At 34.6% G+C, this 22894-nt stretch overlaps 1 protein-coding gene across 4 annotated transcripts in view; it reads right to left on the bottom strand.

Moving 5' to 3' along the window:
* The window catches only part of SYT1 (synaptotagmin 1), a 542196-nt gene that overhangs the window by 356044 nt on the left and 163258 nt on the right, over positions 1 to 22894 (bottom strand). For all 4 annotated transcript variants that reach the window (XM_067009790.1, XM_067009789.1, XM_059081652.2 and 1 more), the window contains one exon: positions 3064 to 3125. The gene's annotated coding sequence lies outside the window, so the exon portion shown is untranslated. The remainder of the gene's footprint in view (positions 1 to 3063; positions 3126 to 22894) is intronic.

Below are 22894 nucleotides of genomic sequence, written 5' to 3'. Positions count from 1 at the left end.
CCAAAGAAGACATACAGATGGCCAAAAAGCACACAATAAGATGCTCAACATCGCTAATTATTACAGAAATGTAAATCAAAACTACAAGTACTATCACCTCACAATGGTCAGAATGGCCATCATCAAAAAGTCTACAAACAATAAATACTGGAGAGGGTGTCGAGAAAAGGGAACCCTCATACGCTGTTGATGGGAATGTAAACTGGTACAGCCGCTATGGAAGTTCCTTAAGAAACTAAAAATAGAGCTACCATATGATCTAGCAATCCAACTCCTGGGCATGTATCTGGAGAAAACCATGGTTCGAAAGGATACATGAACCCCATGTTCATTGCAGCACTATTTACAATAGTCGGGACATGGAAGCAACCTAAGTGTCCATCGACAGATGAATGGATAGAGAAGATGTGGTACATATATACAATGGAATATTACTCAGCCATTACAAAGAATGAAATAATGGCATTTGCAGCAACATGGATGGACCTGGAGATTATCATACTAAGGAAAGTAAGACAGACAAAGACAAATATCATATGATACTGCTTATATGGGGAATCTTTAAAAAAATGATACAATTGAACTTATTTACACAACAGAAACAGTCTCACAGACTTAGAGAATGAACTTATGGTTACCAGGGGGAAAGGATGAGGGGGGAGGGATCAATATGGAGTTTGGGATTGACATGTACACACTGCTATATTTAAAATAGGTAACCAACAAGACCTAGTGTAATGCAAGGGAACTCTGCTCAATACTCTGCAATAACTTAAATGGGAAAAGAATTTGAAAAAGAATAGATACATGTATATGTATAACTGAATCACTCTGCTGTACACCTAAAACTAACACAACATTGATAATCAACTATCTCCAATATAAAATAAAAATTTAAAAAAATAGAAGGATTAGGGCATAAGAATTCTGGAACCATTAAATCAGATGATATGTATCTTAAAAAGAGTCACTTTTTCCTTACAATTATTTATGAGTAGTTTAACATGTTGTTGTGAAATAAAAGACAATTAAAGACTGAAGGGAAAAACTGCCCCATACCACAAAATGCCCCAAGAAAAGGCATGATTTTTTTTCTTGGAAACATACATTATTTTCCCTAGGATTATTCCAAATGAGCAAAAGATGTCATCACTTGAATCAGGTCCCTCCAAAGTATGCCATACTAAATCCTATTGAAAATTACATTTCAAATCAAATCACTTATATAAGTCACACTGAATAACAGACCAAATAAGTTATAGATTAATCAGATCAGATAAAAAGCCATTGATAGCTTTTCACAATAAAATTATAAGAAGATGACTAAGAAATTGTGAGACACTAGGGTAGGTATTATCTGGCTCTTGTATAAAGACCTTAAAACAAATATGCATGGTTCTTTCATTTAAAAATCCAACCTTTTCCCCAATAAGTAATGTAGGGAATTGAAATTATGTTTAAAAACTGACTTATTTACATAAAAACAAAACTTAAAGGGAAGCTGGACTTCTTGTGGGACAATTTCTAGGTGTTATGTTTAGGCTGAATTACTTAGTTGACTTTCTCTGGTCAGTAAGATGTTGGCAATAAAACATGTCAAAAAGAAATTGCCCATTTATTTCATATTCTGCAATTCACTCAAATTGGCAGCGCTTTTTTTTAAACATGATAGAAAAATCTAATTCTTAATTTATCCTTCTTATACCCCAGACGATGTAAACATATTATGTCACCTCAGAAAAGCAATTCACATATTTGGAGTTTCTTTTTTAAAACAAGGAACAGTTTTTGAAAGTTCTGAAGTTTGAATTTTATAAATCTCTGATTAAAACTGAAAGTGTATAGCCATCCATAACCACAGCAAAAAGTGAGGTAAAGTGAGGCAGCACAGGGATAATATTCAGATAGGTAAGTAAAAGAAAATCCTTTTCTTCCTGCTTCTCTCACACTTCAAAAGTAAAATAAGTTTAAGATAAATTGCATTTATATCATCATTACCATGATTAATTATATTTAATCATTTAATGCATGAATCACATCTTAAAGTTCTTTGGGTGCTAGAAAATCTTATTATGTAAGTGTAATTTGTATATATCCTAGAAAAATTATTCATGAATTTCATTTTTTATATCACATTTATAGCCTTTCCATTGGAATTTATTCTATTTTGATATGTATCAAGATATAGATCTATCATTTTGCTAATTCACTACATTTTACTTCAACATTTCTGTTTTAAATTTTAGAGAAGTACATTTGCAAACTCATTTCAAAACTACCATGGTATTAAAAGTGATATACCGTGGGTCACCAGAGTGGATTTTGCTTTCCTATATTTATTTTACTATTTTTGATATTCACATATTCAAAATTTATAATTGTTTACATTATATGTAATTGTTTACATCTAGGAAATCATTACAATATTACTAGTTTTACCAGAAAGAATGATATCAAGAATGTACTTAATTTTGTTTAATAAAAATATATTTAGGAAAGCAATTATTACCAACAAAATAATAGCTATGTAAGGAAATACATGTCATAATTAAGTTGTGAGAAGATTGGAAAGAAATGTACTGAGATTAAACTCTGTTTTAATGCCTGCAGATGGTTGCCATTTTTTAATAATTCTAATTTAATGACTATAAACAAACCAAGCATATTGATTCTGCTTAAAATTTTGTTCAAAGTGAAAAAAAATTGTATCACATACAGAGAACGTGAGGTATTTTGATTAAATTTTACCTATTGTTTTTCTTCTATAGAATTTAAAATGATATGATGCTGGTCAAAGATATGATGGAATCAACATAAACATTTTCTGCCACATATATGTATCACAAGGATTACCCTGGCCTCTTATCTAAGAGGATTATAGGATAAATGATTTTCAGTTTGCTCCAGTAAATTGAAATTGAGTTTTAGAAGGCTCCATTTACTTAGTATGTTAGTTTCTTATCTTAGAAAATAGAAAAGTGAATATTTCTATAAAAGAAATTTGTAAGGTCTTCTAATTTTATAGAAGCTCTAGTATAATCATTGTCTCGTTAAAGTACTTACTGTTCTTGAGGAATTCTGGAGTATTTTGTTCTTTGTTTTCTTTCTTTCAGGTATTTTTTTTCCTAAAAGGAAACAATATGCACAATGGTTAGGTGAGTACACATAGTTCAGAATCATTTCATATTGTCATGAATTATAACAGATTCATTTTATTATTTAATATTTCTACTTAAACATCTTGCACTATATACATCCAAATACAGTACAATATCATATATATACTTAGTAGATATAGTATAAGATAGAAAGATAGGGATTTTACAGTTGAAGATTTAGAGATCAAGGTTCTATGCATAGTTTATACACTGATTTCGTGGAAGTTCCTTATGCTCCCTACATTACAGTTTTTCCATTTGAAAACTGAAATACTACTAAGTTAGGCAGACATTGTTAGAGAATATTGCATTATTTTATTCATTAAAAAGGAATCATACAATTATTAGTCAATTAAATGCCTGTTGCTATATTGAACACTTCAATATATTCTACCTACTTGCCTATTTTCAGAGCCATATCATGGTTCGGATATAACCTAAAACGATTGTAGTGTGTGTGTTTATGTGTATAAGTACATACACATACATTTATACACATATATACTATATATATATATATATATAATATATGCACACACATATATAAAATCCCATCAGGGATAAAGAGAAAAATAATCTCACATCATCGCAGAGAGCAGTACAACTTTCAGTTTAGAGAATAAGAAAATTAAATCCTTCCAAAGAGTCAATATCAGGAACTGCTTTAATGTTATAAAGATATCAAGAATTTCTGATTTGGTTTGATAAGTTAGCAACTCACAAATGAACAATTTCACAGTGCTAGCGACAAGTACCTTTTTATTATAAGTTCTCATCAGTTTTGGTCATCAAAAAATTTAAGTGGAATGAAAATCAAGAAGGAATGAAATATTTAAAAATAGGTTGATAATAGGCACATTACTCTGTTTAAAGAGTTCTCACAGTGTCTATTTTCAACAAAAGTACAAAAATATTATAATGACAGCAGCTCTGGTGATTGGCTTACATAGGTACTCAGTGGAAAAGATGTGAAGTGACAGCTCTATTTCCAAAGCAGCATTTACTGCATCTGTTCAATGGTTAAGACTCCAAGGTCTCCTTTCATTTTAGTCCCGCTTGAAACTCAACTGTTTTCTAGCAAAATCCACTAGAAAGAGCAATGTAAAAATGCACCTTAGATTTACCTGCCTGCCTCTTAAAATCAATTTAGATAAAAGCCACAATCAATTTTAGATAAGATTTCCATACATAGTTTCTGCTTACAGACACTTTTCTTATTAAAACCAAAGCTACAACAGAAGTCTATGGACGTACATATTAAGGTAACAGAGTAGCATAAAGCTCTTTATATGAAATACAGGGACAAAAATCTGTTAGAACAAACGAAGGCTTTCTACTAAAAAACTAAGCGAGTACTTGACATTATACATATTGCATGTTATTACTAACCAAGGGGCAGGCTTCCCAAAGGGATGCAATGAAAGGATTAAACAGTTTTTGTGACGTACGAGCCATCTGCAGGGATGTGGTTTCATTTTGGTTTTGCATGCATATCTATCACAAGGATGAATGGGCAAGCCTGTTCTACTGTAGGGAACAGACAACTATTTTATTTTTAATCTACGTGCTGAATATGGATGTGCATAGTATTTTTCTGGTAGCTAATTTGTCTCTTGCATGTATAAACATCTCTCTCTCTTTTAGAGGGAAAACGTGAAAATAACACGGGATGACTCTGCACCTCCCATCAACCATCTGGTTTTTCAGTAGTGTAATTGCTATCAGTAGGTCTGACTCAGTTTCCTGGTACTTGGTACTTTTGCCTGTTTTTACAAACTTAACAAAAACCCAAAATGAATCTGTTTAGGTAGGTAGGTTCATATAATTTTCACAAAACATGATATGTATTCATCGTCCGTAAAAAGATCGCTCTTTCGTGTTCTTTTTATCTAGTTTTAGAAGTAAGCCTGACATGGAGAAAAAAGAAAATTGTCTGAGACTTAGGTATCACTATTGCTCAACAGTGGCTAGAAATTGTTGTGGAAACCTTGTAGCCCTAATCATAATTCTATTTACAGAACTAAGCAAAACACTGCATGCTTTAGGCATCATAAATACTACAGATCAGTGTTCCTTGTTTTTTTTTGGGGGGGGGGGCGAGGGAACTAATTGTATTCATTTTAATGCTAGACATTTAAAAATGCACAGATTTTTTTAAAAAGGGGACTTCGATTAAAAAATGACAAATAACTAATATTTACATCCAAACTTTAAAAAATATCTCCAGTATTTCATTTTGATGAAAACATTGATCTTAACTAAGCATTCACTAACACATCATTGAGCTAAATATTTATTTAGGGTTGAATTTAAAGTCTGCACTGTGAATCTGTGCAATACGGCTACTTGTAAATATGATCCCTTGACTGGAATGGCAACAGAATCTCTATTCCAAGTTTTAAATTTCAAAACTGCAAAATGTTGCTGAACTCAGAGTTCTCTTTTACCGTCTCCTACTGAAATGCCAAAACTTGTCGTCACAACAGGGTTTCAAAGTTGTTGTGCCATTTCCTCGGCACAGATAACATTATTCCTAAGGGATTTTGTTAGACAGCTTTTGGCTTAAATTCCTATTCTTGGAACAGTAGTCAGCAAGCAGAAATTACTTTAAAAAGAGACACTATCCAGGTCATTAGTGACTGAATGCAAGCTTTTAAACAAAAAAGTAAAGCACAGCATGACAATTAAACGGCTTACATGATTCTAGATTAGATCCTGGACCAATGGGAAAAAACAATTAGCCATTAAGAACATTATTGTGACAGTGGATGAAATTTGAATGTGGACTATGCATTATGATAATGGTATTACATCAACGATAAATTGCCTGTGTTTGATTCTTGTTCTGTGTAACGTAAGAGAATGTCCTGTACTCAGGAAATACACTGATATATATGCTAAAGTATTTAGGAGGGGCTTCCCTGGTGGCACAGTGGTTGAGAGTCCGCCTGCTGATGTGGGGAACGCGGGTTCGTGCCCCGGTCCGGGAGGATCCCACGTGCCGCGGAGCGGCTGGGCCTGTGAGCCACGGCCGCTGAGCCTGCGCGTCCGGAGCCTGTGCTCCGCGGCGGGAGAGGCCACGGCAGTGAGAGGCCCGTGTGCCGCAAGACAAACAAACAAAATAAAGTGTTTAGGAGAAGTCACACCATGTTTCCAACTTATTCTCAAATGGTTTATGAACTGCGTATATACACATACATATGTAACATATATAATATGAAGAATATATATGTATATATATGTATATCATTTTTTATGAGAAAGAAATATATATAGGATAAAATGTAAATAGTTGGTTAATCAAGGTAAAGGGAATATGAGAACTTCCTGTCCTATTCTTGCAACGCTTTATGAGAGTTTGAAATAGCAAAACAAACATGACCAAAAAAGAGAATCTAAAACTATCTTTAAAAAAAAAATTAAATAAATATAAAATGCCATTTTTCAGTCTCTCTACAAAACATTGCACTGAACTGTGGCTATTCTTATTTTGATCATTAAGCACAAGATGGTTTTATTCTGTCTATAGCTACAAAAGATAAGACAATGACATTTATCTGGGTCACTATTAGAGAATATTAGGTGATAAAAGAAAAATATTCCATCAAGTAATAGAGTAAACAAACAAATGTTCTGTAACTAAATGCAATCACTATAGTTGCTGGGAGGAACAGTAAATAAGGCAATAACACAGAATATGGACTTTCCTTCAAAGGAAGGTAGAAGGCCAAATGATTGTACCTCATATTAGAGGAAAGAACATTTTCTATGTTTTGTGTCTAACCATTCACAGTCACTTAAGAGGCTTAAGTCTAACAAGCCTGTCCTCATTACAACAGAAGCAAATATTTACCAACAAAGAATGAAATGGGTGGGTGGGGGGGAAGGATGAAGGGGGTTTGCTTATGTTTTGGATGTGACACTTTATTATACAAGTCAAAACATACTATAAAACATCTGTTGGCAGTCAGAGTTATAACAAATCACATACTGGGTTCAACCATGTTTAACATTTTCATTATACTCAAAATAATTATTTTAGAATGGAGGCCTGATAATGAGGCAGAATGGCACTGAGCCAGGGGAGAGCCAGTTTGTACCTTGAAAAGGCGGATGGGAATTAATTAAATGAAAAGCTTGGGAAAGTTAATTGGGACTGAGTGAAGATAAGGACACTTATCAATACATGAAGAAATAAAACAATTTTTAAAAAAGGTATAGCAGAAAGCCACAGTGAGCACAGCAAAGGGAGAAGAAACCCGAAGATACATGAGTCACAGGACCAGAATTATGCCTAGGGAGCCTCTGTTGGCCTTCAGCTCCTAGAATTGTTCCTATCACACAAATAAATGTTTGTTGAATGAATAATATTGAATATTGATAAAAGTAAAATTAAGTGTTATATGATCCTAGTCTGCCTCTGTCTTATCTAGTGTGTGACTTTAGGCAAATCCCTTAATCTATTTTAACCTCAATTTCATCAGCCATTAGAGTGTGGAAAAAGGTGATTTTCTAAGGTGCCTTCCATTTCTAAATATTTCTGTATGTGGTTCTGTTTATTAAAATGGGTAACGGTGAACATTTTTGTAGAAGAGAATAGCCAGATATGAGTTTTAAATGAAGACAAATCGAGGGTGGAAAAGAAAAGATGAATTAAAAGAGCAATGCATTGATTCAAGTAATGGGAAATAAATCCCAATGAAAGAGACTTCAATATAGAAGAGAGAATGCAAAATGTGCTTTATGGCTTTGGCATGTGTGAAGTGACATTTACATATACTACTGATAGAAGCATGCAGATGTAGAAATCTTTATCTGTTCTTTTTATTATTATTGTGACACTACACACTCTCTGCTTCCACATCTAAAGTTCCCAAGTGAATAAAAATGGAAAGTGTTCAGAAGAAGCCACGGAATGGCAGGAGTTTATAGAAATATTCTGTTACTAGATGGTCATAGAATTGTTACTGTCCATCTTAGAGAAGAGAAAGCTGAAGAAAGTATTAGGATCTATATTTAATTCCATGAAGAGCTATTTAATTCAAGACCCACCAGGCACAGCTGCAGATACCTCCATGATGCCTTTGATGATCAACACTGGCTTCCTACTCTTTACAACAGCCAAGACATGGAAACAACCTAAGTGTCCAGCAGTTGATGAATGGATAAAGAAGATGTGATAGATAGATATATATACACACATACACAAATGCACACACACAATGGAATACTACTCAGCCGTAAAAAAGAATGAAATAATGCAGCAACATGGATGGACCTAGAGGTGATCATACTAAGTGAAGTAAGTCAGACAGAGAGACAAATACCATATGATATCATGTATATGTGGAATCTGAAATATGACACAAATGAACCTATCTATGTAAAAGAAACAGACTCACAGACATACAGAACAGACTTGTGGTTGCCAAGGGGGAGGGTGGTAAGGGAGGGATGGATTGGGAGTTTGGGATTAACAAATACAAACTATTATATTTATGTATAACTGAATCACTTTACTGTATAGCAGAAACTAACACAACATTGTAAATCAACTATACTTCAATAAAACAAATTGAAAAAACAAACCCACTAGCTTCCTCATGTTTTCTTTCCTACAAGCTTGTGGAGCACTTACATTCAATAACACATAACTTAGCCCTTACTTATATATGATCTCATTACTTTCCCCAGTCCCATCTATGCTGATTTTGAATTGACTACTAGAGGAGGCATGTGCTATGCATTTGTGTTTCCCTTCAATAAGGTGGTACTTAAAATGAGTAAATGCATGGTAAACACTCATCTGTTGATGGAGATGGGCAAGAGTATATTTTGAGCTCAGAAAATGTACTGGAATACTGATTGGCAGATACCAAAAAAATGACTTCTTGGCCATTAACCATGGTTGGTGATTCGGGGACTTCTGTGGATCCCCTACCTTGCTTTCTTATCAGCACCTATTCCTCTTGGCATTTTGGGGAAGAAAGGCCAAGGACCTATTATAGGGGGAAGAAAGGTATACTCTTCTTTAACTAGAAAGACCTAGTCAAATAGCCTGAAAGGCACCTGAATCTATGACTTGAAATTGGTTTGCCAATTCAGTCTGATCTATCGGAGAGGTGAGAGGGGCCACTTTCCCAGCTTTGTCAGAGAGCAGAATGTTTCTTATGGTTTTTTGTTCAAATCAAGACCACTGATGGTGATACCACTATAAGAAAGCTGGAGGGTCGTTGATGGCAGAATTAGAGTCTCTGTGGGCAGCCAGGGGTACAAAAGAGGAGGAAGGCAAAAGGGAAAGAGAACTCAAATGAACTGGACTATTTTCAGAGGGTTTTGATTTCTCTACAGATTCTGGTGTTGCAACAATTAGAGACTGCGGAGAATATTTACATAACATAGATGCTGACATAATTGCTGGAAAAGGAGAAGCCAACCAAATATCTTTACAAAGGGCTCCAAGGTAGCCATAAAAACCACACCTGTCCTAATAAGACATGATGAAGTGACAAACAATGAAAATAAGTTGACTCAACTTGCCCAATTTTTTGAGGTTGGGTACGGGGAGTGGGGCATCAATTCTGTATACAGATTTAACACTGAAGGAGAGAAAATGACATTTAAACCTTGATTTGCTGCAAATTCAAGCCCAACAAAGTTCAATGACCAAATAAGCATGATGTTGGGATATGGCATGAAATCTTTACAGGTCTATGCTGATTGGCTCAAATTCTGTTGTGCTTTGAGTTTAGTTCAGCACCATGGGAAAGTACCAAGCTGGAAGTTCAGGACCAGCTGTGACAAAACCATAGCCTAGAAGTGGTCTTCAGTCACTTCTATTTAATCGGGGAAAAATTGTAGAGATAAAATAGAAAATAAGTCACTTGTCACATTAAACTAGTTCTCAAGACATTGTCTTCTTTATTTCTTTCTTACTGGTACATTAAAAAAAATCAACACAAATTTGCTTATAGTATCCTGGGCCTTCATATTCACAAGAAAACTGCCCTCTTCAAAGATTCATTGTTGGGGTTTATATGCTTATTTTTGGAGAAGCAGGATGATTTTTAAAAAGTAAGTATAACTGCTATTTAATTAGTTGCACTCAGCGAACTGCATACATTTATCACATTCATCTTCACAAGGACATGGTGAAGTAGGTGTTAAATCTCTGCATAAGAGCAAACTCAGGTCACAACTTCTTTGGAATTAGTAAGTGGTAGAGTCAGTATCTACATTCAACACTCTATCTGAATCCCATTTTTCCTTTGCAACAAAGTCTCTGTAGTGTTGGAATGGACTTTGAGAAGGTAAAAAGCCTATTTTCTAGACATGCCTCTTCTACTTATTCAGTGTGTATCACCTGAAGCAATTCACATGCTTTGTGCATCTTAATTGCTTCATCTGTAAGATGGGGTAACACAATACCTACCCTAAGGAAAAAGACTAGATTACTTGATTTATCTAGGTATCTTTGATTTCTAAAAGTAATTGAATATATCTAATCTCTGAAGCGTAAAAAGCCTTAAAAGTAGAAGTCTTTTCAAGGAATGTTCAACATGTAACCTTTTTAAAATTCATTACTACTCCTGGAACTTTTACCTGAATCGCATTATTCCTACATTAAACAAAAGATTTCTAAATCAGCATAATAGTTTCATCTACATACGAGGATTTACTATTGTGGGATTACCTTCAAGGATATATTTATGAGATGCATAAAACATTTGTCCTACAAACATCTACACAGTTCACATCGAATTAGGCAGGAAGTAAAAGTTGCATGGTCATGGATGTCTAGAGATATATTTTCTAACTAGAGTCAACCAAATTTGAGTGAATATCTAAGTTAAGAGCTAAATACCAGGGGGATGGCTAAAAGACGTTATGTGATGACCCACAAACACAAAGGTTTGTGTTAACTCAAATGGCCAAACTCTCAACTCTTTAAATGGACAATGCTTATTTAATTCTAAGAGGTTTAGAAATTAAAAAAAAAAAAAAAAAAAAGCAAACAAAAAAATCAAAACCAAAATCTTTACTTGGAGACAACACATTTAAAAAACTAGTTCTTAGAATTAGATGTGTGGGTATTGGAAATGGTAAGCATTTCAAAGAATAGAATGGGATCTCCACTCCAAAAGTGAACACACATGCAGTCAGTTTCAAAACCAGACTCGAGATCCCCCATCAGTGGATGAAAACAAACTGATAAATAGAAAAGACCAAAGGGGAGAAGAAACGAAATAAGACACTTGCTATAAGAACAAACCACTTAATTCTGATAAAATTACTTTTCTCAAAATAACCATAAATGCAATCCTATAAAATTCTGAATTAATGATTTACTCAGGGAACTCAAAGATGTTTTAAAAGCCTAAATATATTTGAGAGAAATGAAGAATGTCCAACAAGTTACATGGAGAATGTATAGTTGAGTCACACTAAATTTTTCACTAGAGAAAGCGGTTGAGTGATCTAGCATTAGAAATTCGGGGGAGAGTTCAATAAAATCTTACTTAAAAATTTGACACTATTTTACTTGGGTCTGAAAAAAGACTTTCATTTCACCCATGAAATGATATAATGAATGGAATAACAACAGGTCCAGTGAGGCAATAACATGGGTGAGCTGGTTTCCCAGCTTCTATTCTTTGATCCTTTAGGGGTCTAATGTGGATGGCGACTAATTTTCACTGACAAAAGGAATACGATCAAGATTAATTCCTTAGGGCTTCGCTGGTGGCGCAGTGGTTGTGAGTCCTCCTGCCAATGCAGGAGACATGGGTTCGTGCCCCGGTCTGGGAAGATCCCACGTGCCCCGGAGTGGCTGGGCCCGTGAGCCATGGCCGCTGAGCCTGCGTGTCCGGAGCCTGTGCTCCACAACGGGAGAGGCCACAACAGTGAGAGGCCCGCGTACCGCAAAAAAAAAAAAAAAAAAAAAAAAAAAGATTAATTCCTTAGAACAGGGAAATTCCCTTGGAGGTAGGATTCTAGGCAGGGATTATAAGGGCCTGAGTTTTGGGCCCACTGATAGAAAACTCAACTGAAGAGAACAACCTTCAATTTAAAATAAAAATTCTTTTGGAATTACATATTACAGCAGGTGAATTTTTACTGTGTTTCTCAGTGGTGTTCTGGTTTTTGCCATAGAATTCCCTAGCATTGTAATTTCCTCTTTAGTTATAGTTTAAGGTCATGTCATTTTTGAAAAGAAACTGATTTTATTATCATCACTTCCATCTCTTTGATAGAGGGGAGACACAGAAACTAATCATGTAATCATTCACTTTAACACACTTCAATGAAGTCTATGGAGTATCATCTACCACATGTGGATTTCTAATTTTACTAACAATCATAACATGGACTAAAATGTCAACATAATGAAATCATTTAAATGCTAATTATATTAAGAATAGTAAACTTGGTTGGCAGAGGTTGATGGGAAGCACAGACCTTTTCTGATTTGAATACAAATCACAGTCTTACTGTCCATATGCTGGAGGTAGCCCCAAGTCAAGTCACAGTTCCATCTCTCTAATCAGGCAAATCTCAACAAATGTCCTTGTGTTTCTGTAGTACCATTCCAGGAGTTGTGTGGAACAAAATGAAGTAGAAGAAAAGGTCTCTGTCCAATAGAATGCCAATTCATATCTGTATCGTAGCACTTAGTACATCATGTTAAAGTGTTTGAGGTTGTTTAACTCCATGACAATGTACTAGGAAGCACCTAGTACATTGCCTGGCATATATGAGGTTCTAAATAAATGTCTGTTGAACTAAACACTTGAAGAACCCAATCAGTCTCCCTTCTCTATGCAGTACCTTCTCACTAAAAGTCTAGTTTGCCAATTTGATGCTGTGGTTGTATCATATACTCCAGACATTTCAAGTGCAGAACACTATATCTTCTTCTATACTATTCCACATTCTCTCTTTCCCAGGTAGAAAACTACTACCTCTCAAACCTTATTCTCTTGCCCATTATCTGTGTACTTGTTCACTTTTCTTTTAGGTTCTACAAGAAAAAACCAGGTTAGTTCTGTGATGTGTCTAATATGAAAGTTACATGATAGGGAACTAACATGGATCATCACCTTAACAAGGGTGAGAGGTGACTGTCTTGGTGAATTAGGGACATTCAAGCCTAAAATATAAAATTCTGCATGTTTTTGATTAGCTATAACAGATTATTCATGGTCCTAAGAGGCCGTTTCTATGTTGGATGGTCTTCATGCTCCTTTACTGAAAAGAAGCAAATGCCAAGAAAAGAAGTTAACATAGAAGACCCAATCAACACATCGGGAACAGTGTACCACAACCTCAAATTTAATATTATTATTTAAACTTGATGATCAGAAGTATTTGCAGGAGGTATATAATAAAATTTACCAGTTCTCTAGGTCAGGAAAATGTTCTTAGTGACTTTTAAAATAGACTTTTAACATGGGAGGAATTAAATAATTGTGGCATTCATAGTTAAATTCATTGCAAATGATACTATTTTGAGATAATTTTAATTCATCTCTCTTTTATCAAGGATTTATTTAGTAGGTGTCATTTATGTAAATCAATCCTTAAAATTGGATGAGCATTTATTCTGTTATTAAATACAAATGTTTTATTCTTTCTGGAATAAAGAAAATATAAATATAGATACATATCTATATATACATATATGTATGTATGTGTATGTAACATGAGCAATAGCTCCAAAAGTCTAGATGGTGATCATGGAGGTGAGTGCAGACTGGAGATAAGAATTGAAGCAACAATATTGGAGACATGATACACATCTGAAGGAAACTGAACCTGTTTCACCTAAATCAAGTCATTATTTAAGGACAATGTAGGTGTACTTCTCAGCTGACACTATCACTTTACCCCTCCATTTAATTTAAACATAAGACTGTTTAAACAACTACTCTTATTTCTTTCATTCTGTGAAAGCCTCACCAAGGCAAATGATGCAATTCCTTCATGATATATTTTCATTTAATGGGTTTTGCTGATGGAATCCTTTGGGCAAGACACCTGCCTAACACTGTTCTGAATACAAAAACGAGAAATCCCAAGAAATTTCTATACAGAAGGTAGGGTGGGGGAGGGAGCGTTGAACCCACTCACAACTCTTACCCAAAGCAGACTATAATGAGTTCTCTTTGTATGTAAACTAAAATCCGAAGGAGTAGCAAAAGCCCTAATGGCTTAGGGTACATGGAAGATCTATTCTTTGAGTTTTGATAGGGAAAAGCGTCTCAGAGGGACCAGTTATGGAAGGAAAAGCACTAGGCATCTTTGATTTCTAGAGAGTAGGCTGGTATGGCAGGAGAACCAGGTGTATGCAAGGAGAGAGAATAAGGCTGGAAAAGTAGGTTGGATCATATTGTGGACAATCTTAGAATGAGATTACAGAAGGCAACAAGGAGCAAATGCAGGTTTCTCAGAAGATCAATGTAGCAAAGCAATTGGGTAGTAGCCTTCTGATTAGGTAATGCTGTATTTCACTTTGTGCTATAAAAATATTTGAGTAAAATATAACAAAGTATTGTCAGGCAGTTTTGAAAGTGTATTATAAAGTGTGCAACGTTTTTGTTTCTTCCATGAAAGTGTTCTTAACACTGAAATTCATGACACATGGAAGAGAAAGACATTACCTGATTTAACAAAATGTCCTATCATTTGTTCTATGTGGCATAGACAATCTGTACCCAGGAGGGTAAAAGAAAAGTACACATAGACAGTGAAGCAAGTCTGATATAAAAATTAAGCACAATGGCATTTACATGTATTAGAATTTATACTATGCAGGTTAGAAACATTGCAACATTCAGTTAAGGTTATTCTTTTACACATGGTTGAGTAAAGAAGAGCATTATCTTGATAACACAGTTTGCTATAACATTATCTTTACTTGCAAAATGTTACCATAGGAATTCTTAAAGAAACATTTATTACAGCTATAATTAATTAACTTACAATTACCAGGTAACCTCCTCTGTTCACACTTAGCACATCTATATAAATAAAACTTCATTTAAGGTTCATTAGCTAGAGAAAAGCAATGAATTGTATGGAAAATATTTTAGTTTCATTGATTTCACAAGTGATGTTACATTAATCACCAAGTCAGAAGTCACAAGTATTTCTGAATCTGGATGGTAGGAAGAGAGCAGCATATATGTTTGGTTTCATAGTCGCTTTTTTATTTACTTCCCTTTCTCTTGCTCAATTTTGAGAAGCATTCAAAAAGTACGTTTGCTCCCGACCTAAAACTTTCCAGAACTAACTTTAATCATTTAATATTTTTTACTGATTTGTACAGTGTAGTACACTAGCACAGTATGTAGATTTCAAAAAAAAAAAAAAGAAAAGAAAACAATTTGCACTGTTGATGCTGATGTATGGAGTAATTTTCTCAGACTCTTTCAATGCAATCTACAAGCGCATTAACAAAGACTATAAAACAAAACCAATCTGCACTACCCATAACACACAGGGCGAGATATTGAAAAGTCTGAAAGCATAATTGATATCTGCATTAGTAGAAATTACCTAGGAAGGAGAAAGTATCCTACTACCATGTAGGACTTCCAAAGCCAAATATATCTTGTACAGCTTCCTGAATAAGAGAGTAATGTTCCAACCACTGAATATAGGAGAAAAAAAAAATTGTGTGACGGTTGTTAACGTAAAGAGCCCTTTGAAATAATGCTCTTAGAAAATCTATTACTGTTATTATTCCACAATGAATGGCAGGAGCCCCACATGCATTTTCTATTTCTTATTCCCATTTCAACTATTCTGTTGCTCTGGAGACAAGGTCAGCAGTAAAGTGTAGTTTTTACTTAAGGAAAAGCATAAAATCTTCACTGAATTACTCAATCATCCTGCTCTATCCATATTAGTTTAGCTCTGTCCGTATTAGTTTATTTATGTGTTTTTGGATTTTGAACTTCTAAAGCATTAGGCTGGCCAGGAACATGTATTATATTACAGAATATACACTTAAAGTTTCAGAAGGACAACAATAATGTGAGAAGATTATGTTGAAAAGTGTATTTTTCTACTGGAGTAAAGAAATATCTGCTAAGGTCTGACTGGATGATAGAACACAAATAACTCCACAGAAAGGAAAATTGAAGTGGCTTGTCAACCAACAATGCATTATTTTGCTGAAGTTTTCTAACACATTTTTCATGGAGACATTTTTGAGATGATTAAAATAACCATGTATTTCTATAATATTACTTGAACAAGCAAGCAGTAATCTTGTCCTATGGATTTGGTGATATTCAATATTCCTCTTTTGCTCTTTTATCCTGATCAAATACAGAGATCTTTATCAATTCATACTATGCCTATACAAAGAAATGGGCAAACTCAAATAAATATAGCCTGGGAAGGTATAAGGAGATCTCGCCATCCACAGACAGGCAATCTGACCATTGAAACTCGGCCAGTAGTTGATGCAAATCCCATAGCTAAATTGGTCTCTATTTATTTAAAGCAATTACAAAATAATAAAGGTATGTTATGCCATACCTTTATATTAATTGTTGCAAATAGAATTTATCTTAATAAAGCTTCTTTGTTATCCTTTTAAATAACAATTCTTTTGTTACAAGTTAAAATAACTACAGCATATTATGTTTTAGTTTGCCTACTTCTTGGGAAAAAAGGAATTCATTTTTTCGGATACTTTGGGTATGGTATTATTTAATCATAAATTGGCTTCAAGTGTGTGTGGTTGTCACTTGCCTAAATCTTTTGGTTTTCAACTTGCTTTCTACATTGATTAAGCATGGGTTTGATACATATATAAGTATAAATATATATATAAAATATATAATATTGAGAGCACCTCCAATATGACAGGCACTGTTGAGAGAGGTGAATATAGCACACAATATCCTTATCCTCATGCAATCAATAAGAGAGTGAATCACTATAACTCCAGGTAGTAACAATGGCTATGAAGAAAAATATAGGTAGGAAAGACTTAAAAGAATCAAGCAGAAAGCAGGCTGGAGAGGCTATTTTAGGTACAGTGGTTCCAGAAAGCCACTCTGGAAAGATATTTGAACAGAAACTAAAGTGAGGAAGACAGCTGTGTGGGCACCCAGGTAAGAACCTTCTGGGTGGAGAGAAATGGAAACACCACGTCTGAGGCAGGGAAAGTTGGTTGTGCTCAAGGAACAGCAAAACAACAAGAACTTAAGTTCCCTTAATACAGCAGAGTAAAGCATTTTCCAAATAATTGTCCAAGTTATGTGGAGAATTTCAAGGCGTCTACTAAAGGGTGTAAAAGGAACACATCAGTGTCCAGTGCTGTGTGGGTTTTCAAGCAGCTTTAAATACATTCTAATAGCTGAAAACAAATAATCAGGCAAATAAACTAAGTGATTCCAATAAAATAAAGGCACAGTGTTTTTTAAATTTAATAATGGCCTGTTATTTTTTCCTAACTGCAGAATGGCATTTTCTTTATCAGGAAAGAACACGTTAAATGGATGAGAACGGGCAATTTTTTTTCAGTGATCAATATACAAATGCATTAAACACTCACAGAATGAAAGTGTTTCTGAGTGTTCATCTTCCTCATTTCTATAACCGGGACACTAAAGTCTCCTTGATCGGGAAACAATAATAACTGCGTACTTGAAATATGTTTATAGAACAGACGTAATTCCTATTCTGAATGGGTTAACAACTTTCTTCTTTCTTGGAAGTGTTCAAATAGAAGCATAAATGCTGTAGCCAATCTGTCAACTTAGAATTAGAAAAGCAAGCAATTTTACATGCTTGAATAGTAATATTTCCTTAAGAAAAGAGAACCTAAAATAAAGCATGCATAAAATTAACAAATCAAGATTTAAAATATAATTCTTCACTATAATATTATTATGCCACAGCATTTATACTTCAAGGGTCTTTTTAAATATCTACTTTCAGTAGCTTACATCTAGCACTGAGGAGGAAGATTCATTTTGAAGCAACTGCACACTCATATGCAGACATAAGCTACTTCTCTTTAGCAATATCACAATACAATTTCCAACAATGTACATATGCATCAGTATTACCAAACTTCTCAAAAGAGAAAGCACAACCAGGAGCCTGTGATAGGTGCATTCCAATCTGTGCTTAAATTTGCCTTGCTGTTGGTCGGCTAGGTACCTCTTTCAACCCCATTTCCCAGAAAATAAATCTTTGAATTGTTCTTCAGTGACTGAGTCCTTTCTATCGCCAATCCCAATTTCCTAGAATCCTTGCCAGTCACTCAAGGCTGGGTTAGAGACCTACGCATTTCCATCTGTTCCCCCTCCATACTTCCTCTCTCAACCCTTGGGAGATCAGCATTTCTACCCCTAGGTGGGGTCAGGATGCCCTTCTTGGGAAAAATTTGAAACAATTCCAGCTACAGATTAGGCGATATTATGATAACAATGAGGAATTTCCTGATATTGATAACTACACTGTGATTATATATGAAAATGTGCTTATTCTTAGGAAATACACATTAAAGTATTTAGGGATAAAGAGGCATGATGTCTTCAGCTTACAGGCAAATGGTTCAGAAATAAAGTGTATGTGTGTGTGTGTGTGTGTGTGTGTGCGTGTGCGTGTGCGTGTGCGCACATGGAGAAAGACTGATAAAGTAAGGGTATGATAAAGCAAATGGTCCAGCATAGACATAATTGCTGAATCTTAGCAAAGAGTGTATGGTAATTCTTAGTAGTAGTCTTGTAACTTGTCTGTAGGAATGAAGTAACATAATTATGTAATAGTAAATGTATTACTATGAATTATACAATATATAATAATAAAACATTTTAAAATTACTAAAAACAACAACTCCAGGCTGTTTCTTCAATATCTGATCCCAGAGGAGATGCTCACCATACTTGGCCCTGTCAACTTCTGAGTCCAGACTGCTCTCAGTGAAGCCTCTTCATCTGAGGCCTGAGCCAGTCACAATATCCTACATCCTGGCTTTTCCTACTGTGGGCCAGGCATCAACTGCAGGGCCACAGAGACTCCATCATGTGAGGATCTTCAGATGGTCTCTCTAAAGCCCCTTTTCTCTAGGTTTCAGGCTAGAGGGAAGCTGTGTTTTTCCTGCGCCCATAAAGACTCAGCATACTAACAACTATATTTAAAGAAATTATTCAGTTTCCAACAACCTGGCTTCTCCTACTTCGACCCTTTTATTTCATCCAGGTAAGAGAGGTATTGTCAAACTAATTTTAAAAATTGTCTTTGAAAGTTTTTTGTAGATTACCGCCCCTCACTTTGGAATGTGCAGGTTTCATCCCCTCTCATTTCCTTCTTGGCCTTTGAGACCTTTGCTAAAACTACGTCAAAAGAGTTAGATTTAAATACCTGATTATAGTGAAAATTCATAACTCAGGACCTCCAAGAAAAGAACAATAATTACTGATTTCTTTCTAGGATAAGTTAAGTGAAAAAACAACATGGTAGCAAAGTTTTATCTAAAAGTCATTTCTAGCACTAAGACTGATGTACACATAGATTTTCTTGTCCTTTGAAAGAGAGGTCCTGGGTTGTTTTGTTCAATGAGGAGCCTTCATCTAACATAGTGGTTCTCAAATGTTCTTAGTCTCAGAACTCCTTTATACTAAAAAATTGTCAAGGATTCCATGAGATCTGTTGTGTATGTGTTATGTCTGCATATACATAACCTATTAAAAATTAAAAGAAATGTAAAATTTTATTAATTTATTAAAATAATAATAAACTATAACTTGTTAATATAGTTAACATGTTTTAAAAAATAACTATATTCCAAAACAAAAAGATTAGTGAAAGCAGTGTCATTGTTTTACACATTTACAAATCTTTAAAAATCTCTATCTTAGATAGAAGGTAGCTGAAGTCTCATGTCTGCTGCTTTAGTCAATTTGTTGTGTTGCTATACATCACATAACCTCTGGAAAACATTGTAAAATCACTAGGCAATGAGATTGAAAAGGTATCAAAATAGTTTTGATCTCATAGACTAGGTCTTTGGGCCTGAAGGGGTCCCCAGACCAAATCTGAGAACCACTAGTCTAGAACACCCAGCATTTGTTTTTGTAGTAAAAATCCTGATTTTGAATCTTAGTTGTGCCTCTACATGGTTTTAAGGCCTCAGTTGAATTATTTACCCTGTCTGAGACTTAGTATATCATTTAGGAAATTGAGATAATGCTACTTCACAGAGAATTAAATGAAATAATATATATAAAGCTTCTCCTACTAGTTTAGCACAAATCAGTCAACAGTTGGTATAAGTAAGTTTCCTCGTTTATACTTCCTTCTACAAATTCATTGACACACAGTTATATTGTCAGTGTCTGTACAGATTGGTTTGTGAACTTGGTAGGGTTATATTTTACCTCTTTCTTTCTCAGTGTCCTCAGTGAGGGGTGAAAAAACAAATTACAGAAGATATGAATAGCTACCTTATTAGACAGCTATGGTGACAAAACAAAATGGCAGATTTTGAGATGCTTTGAAAAAGCAGGAAAGATATTAAAATATAAGAAATGCACTTATTTTGGCAATAGAATAAAAATGTTAATGAATAAGTTTGGTACTTAGACCAAATTCAGCTCTTTGAAAGATAAAATAAAAATATGAGTTATGATAAATTATTTCCTTAAAAAGTCTAGGTTTAGGAACTATATGTTTTCTAAATCCCTCATTTTAGTATCAAGTTGTTAAGCACACTGAAGAGTAAAATGCTTTCCTAGGGGGCAGATGATGGCACTCTGTCTGTTCTCCCATCACTAGATAACTTTCTGATTTGGAGGAAATCAACCTCTTTGGACAGTAGTTTTCATCTTTAAAATGATTTATTGAGGGGTTAGATACATCTTTTCAGCTCCAAAATTGTATAATACTATTATTCTTTTTCTATAAAATAATCATTGGATTTTTTTTAAAGGAAGGAGATGTTTGCAAAATGTCAGGCTCATCTCATCACTACATACATATGCACAACTTTAATTAAGGGCCACTGTTCATGGAGGAAACCTACGAGGTGTCTTAATAATGACCATTCTCCATACAAAGGAAAATAAACCAGTATTAGTGAGAGAAATTCACCAGAAGGAAAAGTTCCTATTTTATGGGCTCATGATAGAATCTCGAACCTTTAGCTCCATTTCTTTTCTCAATAGTCCAAAACGAATTTTATAACTCAGTTGTCTCCCAGCTAAATGTGCAGCCTGCTGCAGAGATGAGTTTGTGAGGTTTAACCATACAAAATGGTATATCTAAAGAGTGCCCTCATATATTTGTAGGGACGTTTTTATAGTTGAAAGGAGCTTTGCTTCAGTTCGTTTTCCCTTTTCTCCTTTCTCCTGTAGGCTTACAAAAACTATTAACAAAAAGAAATCTATCAAGAATAGAACCTGGAGAAATTGAATTGGACTAGAAAAGCTAAGGTTTACATGTGCAACTATATTAAAAGTCCAGCATGCACCAATGTTGACGGAGGATGAGACAATGTCAGAGTTTCTAATCTTATTAAAGCATTATTGCAAAACTGCATCAGTTCTTCAGGAAACCAGTTGGAGCCTTTGTCACACCGTGTTTCTACTTTACCATCCATTATGTTGCCTTGCTTAGCCATAGCCTAGGAGGAATTAAACGCTGCAGGTTTCTTCAAAGGGTTCATAAAGTAAACGATACTTAAACATTAGAATGATGCATTTTCTTCCACGTGTTTCCTCTCCAAAGCACAAGAAGCACAAATCTATTGCTATAGACAGGTAACAGCAGGTCATATCAGCATTATGAATTGATGATGGTGTCCATAATCCATCCATTTTTCTACAGACATGGAAGAATTAGGAAAGGATGCCTGGCACATACACTATAATGTGGTGGAAAAAAATACACACACAGACACACACACAGACACACACACACATATAATATACATAATACAAACAACATATGATATATATTGTATATTTTTATGTATAATTTTCCATTATTTATATTCATTTTATGCTAAGACTTTGTGTTCTGAAAAAAAAGGAAGTTGACTTCATTTCAACAGTACATAATATTTTCTTCTTTTTCAGAGAGGAGGCAAATTAGTGCATACTTTCATTATCCTGACAGGGAAATGTCCTGGGTGTCCTGTTAATTGAAAGGGACAACTTCCTAGGCTCAAAAATCTGTCAGGTGGTCTTGTTGTAGCAACATAATGCTAAGCACAGGCACAGATGAGTCACATTTGCTACATGCTGCTGGATAAATTGATTTAGGGAGATAGAAATTACACGTTGGAAAATAAACTGATGATCACAGAAACATACATTAAAAAACTGCTAATTCATGCTGATGAAGAACATTCTTAGTGTTAGACTTCATTTTCATTCCAGGTCACAAATGCTGTGAATACCCAAGGTCAGGGAAAAAAGATAGTGGGCCTTCCAAGTAACTTATTATAGATTTGAACTGTCAGATCCTAAATCAACTTGGAATGTAGTATTCATTCTCTTGCCATAGAAATTGACACTGCTTTTGTTTCTCAAAATGAGGTTTTGCATCAGCTCTCTGAGTAAGTATCCTATGGTGCAGTATATTACACAAAAGCAATTTGTAGAGGTGTGGAAAGAAAAAAAAAATAATGTACTTTTGTATCGCCGGAAACACCTACTTGTTAAATGGGTTGTGAAAATGAAAGCATTTTAATGCATATTGCAAGAATT

Source organism: Kogia breviceps, chromosome 12 (assembly GCF_026419965.1).
Source record: "Kogia breviceps isolate mKogBre1 chromosome 12, mKogBre1 haplotype 1, whole genome shotgun sequence".
Classification (NCBI taxonomy): domain Eukaryota; kingdom Metazoa; phylum Chordata; class Mammalia; order Artiodactyla; family Physeteridae; genus Kogia; species Kogia breviceps.
The sequence above is the reverse complement of the archived record's forward strand: the minus strand, read 5'-3'. Positions and strand labels throughout refer to the sequence as shown.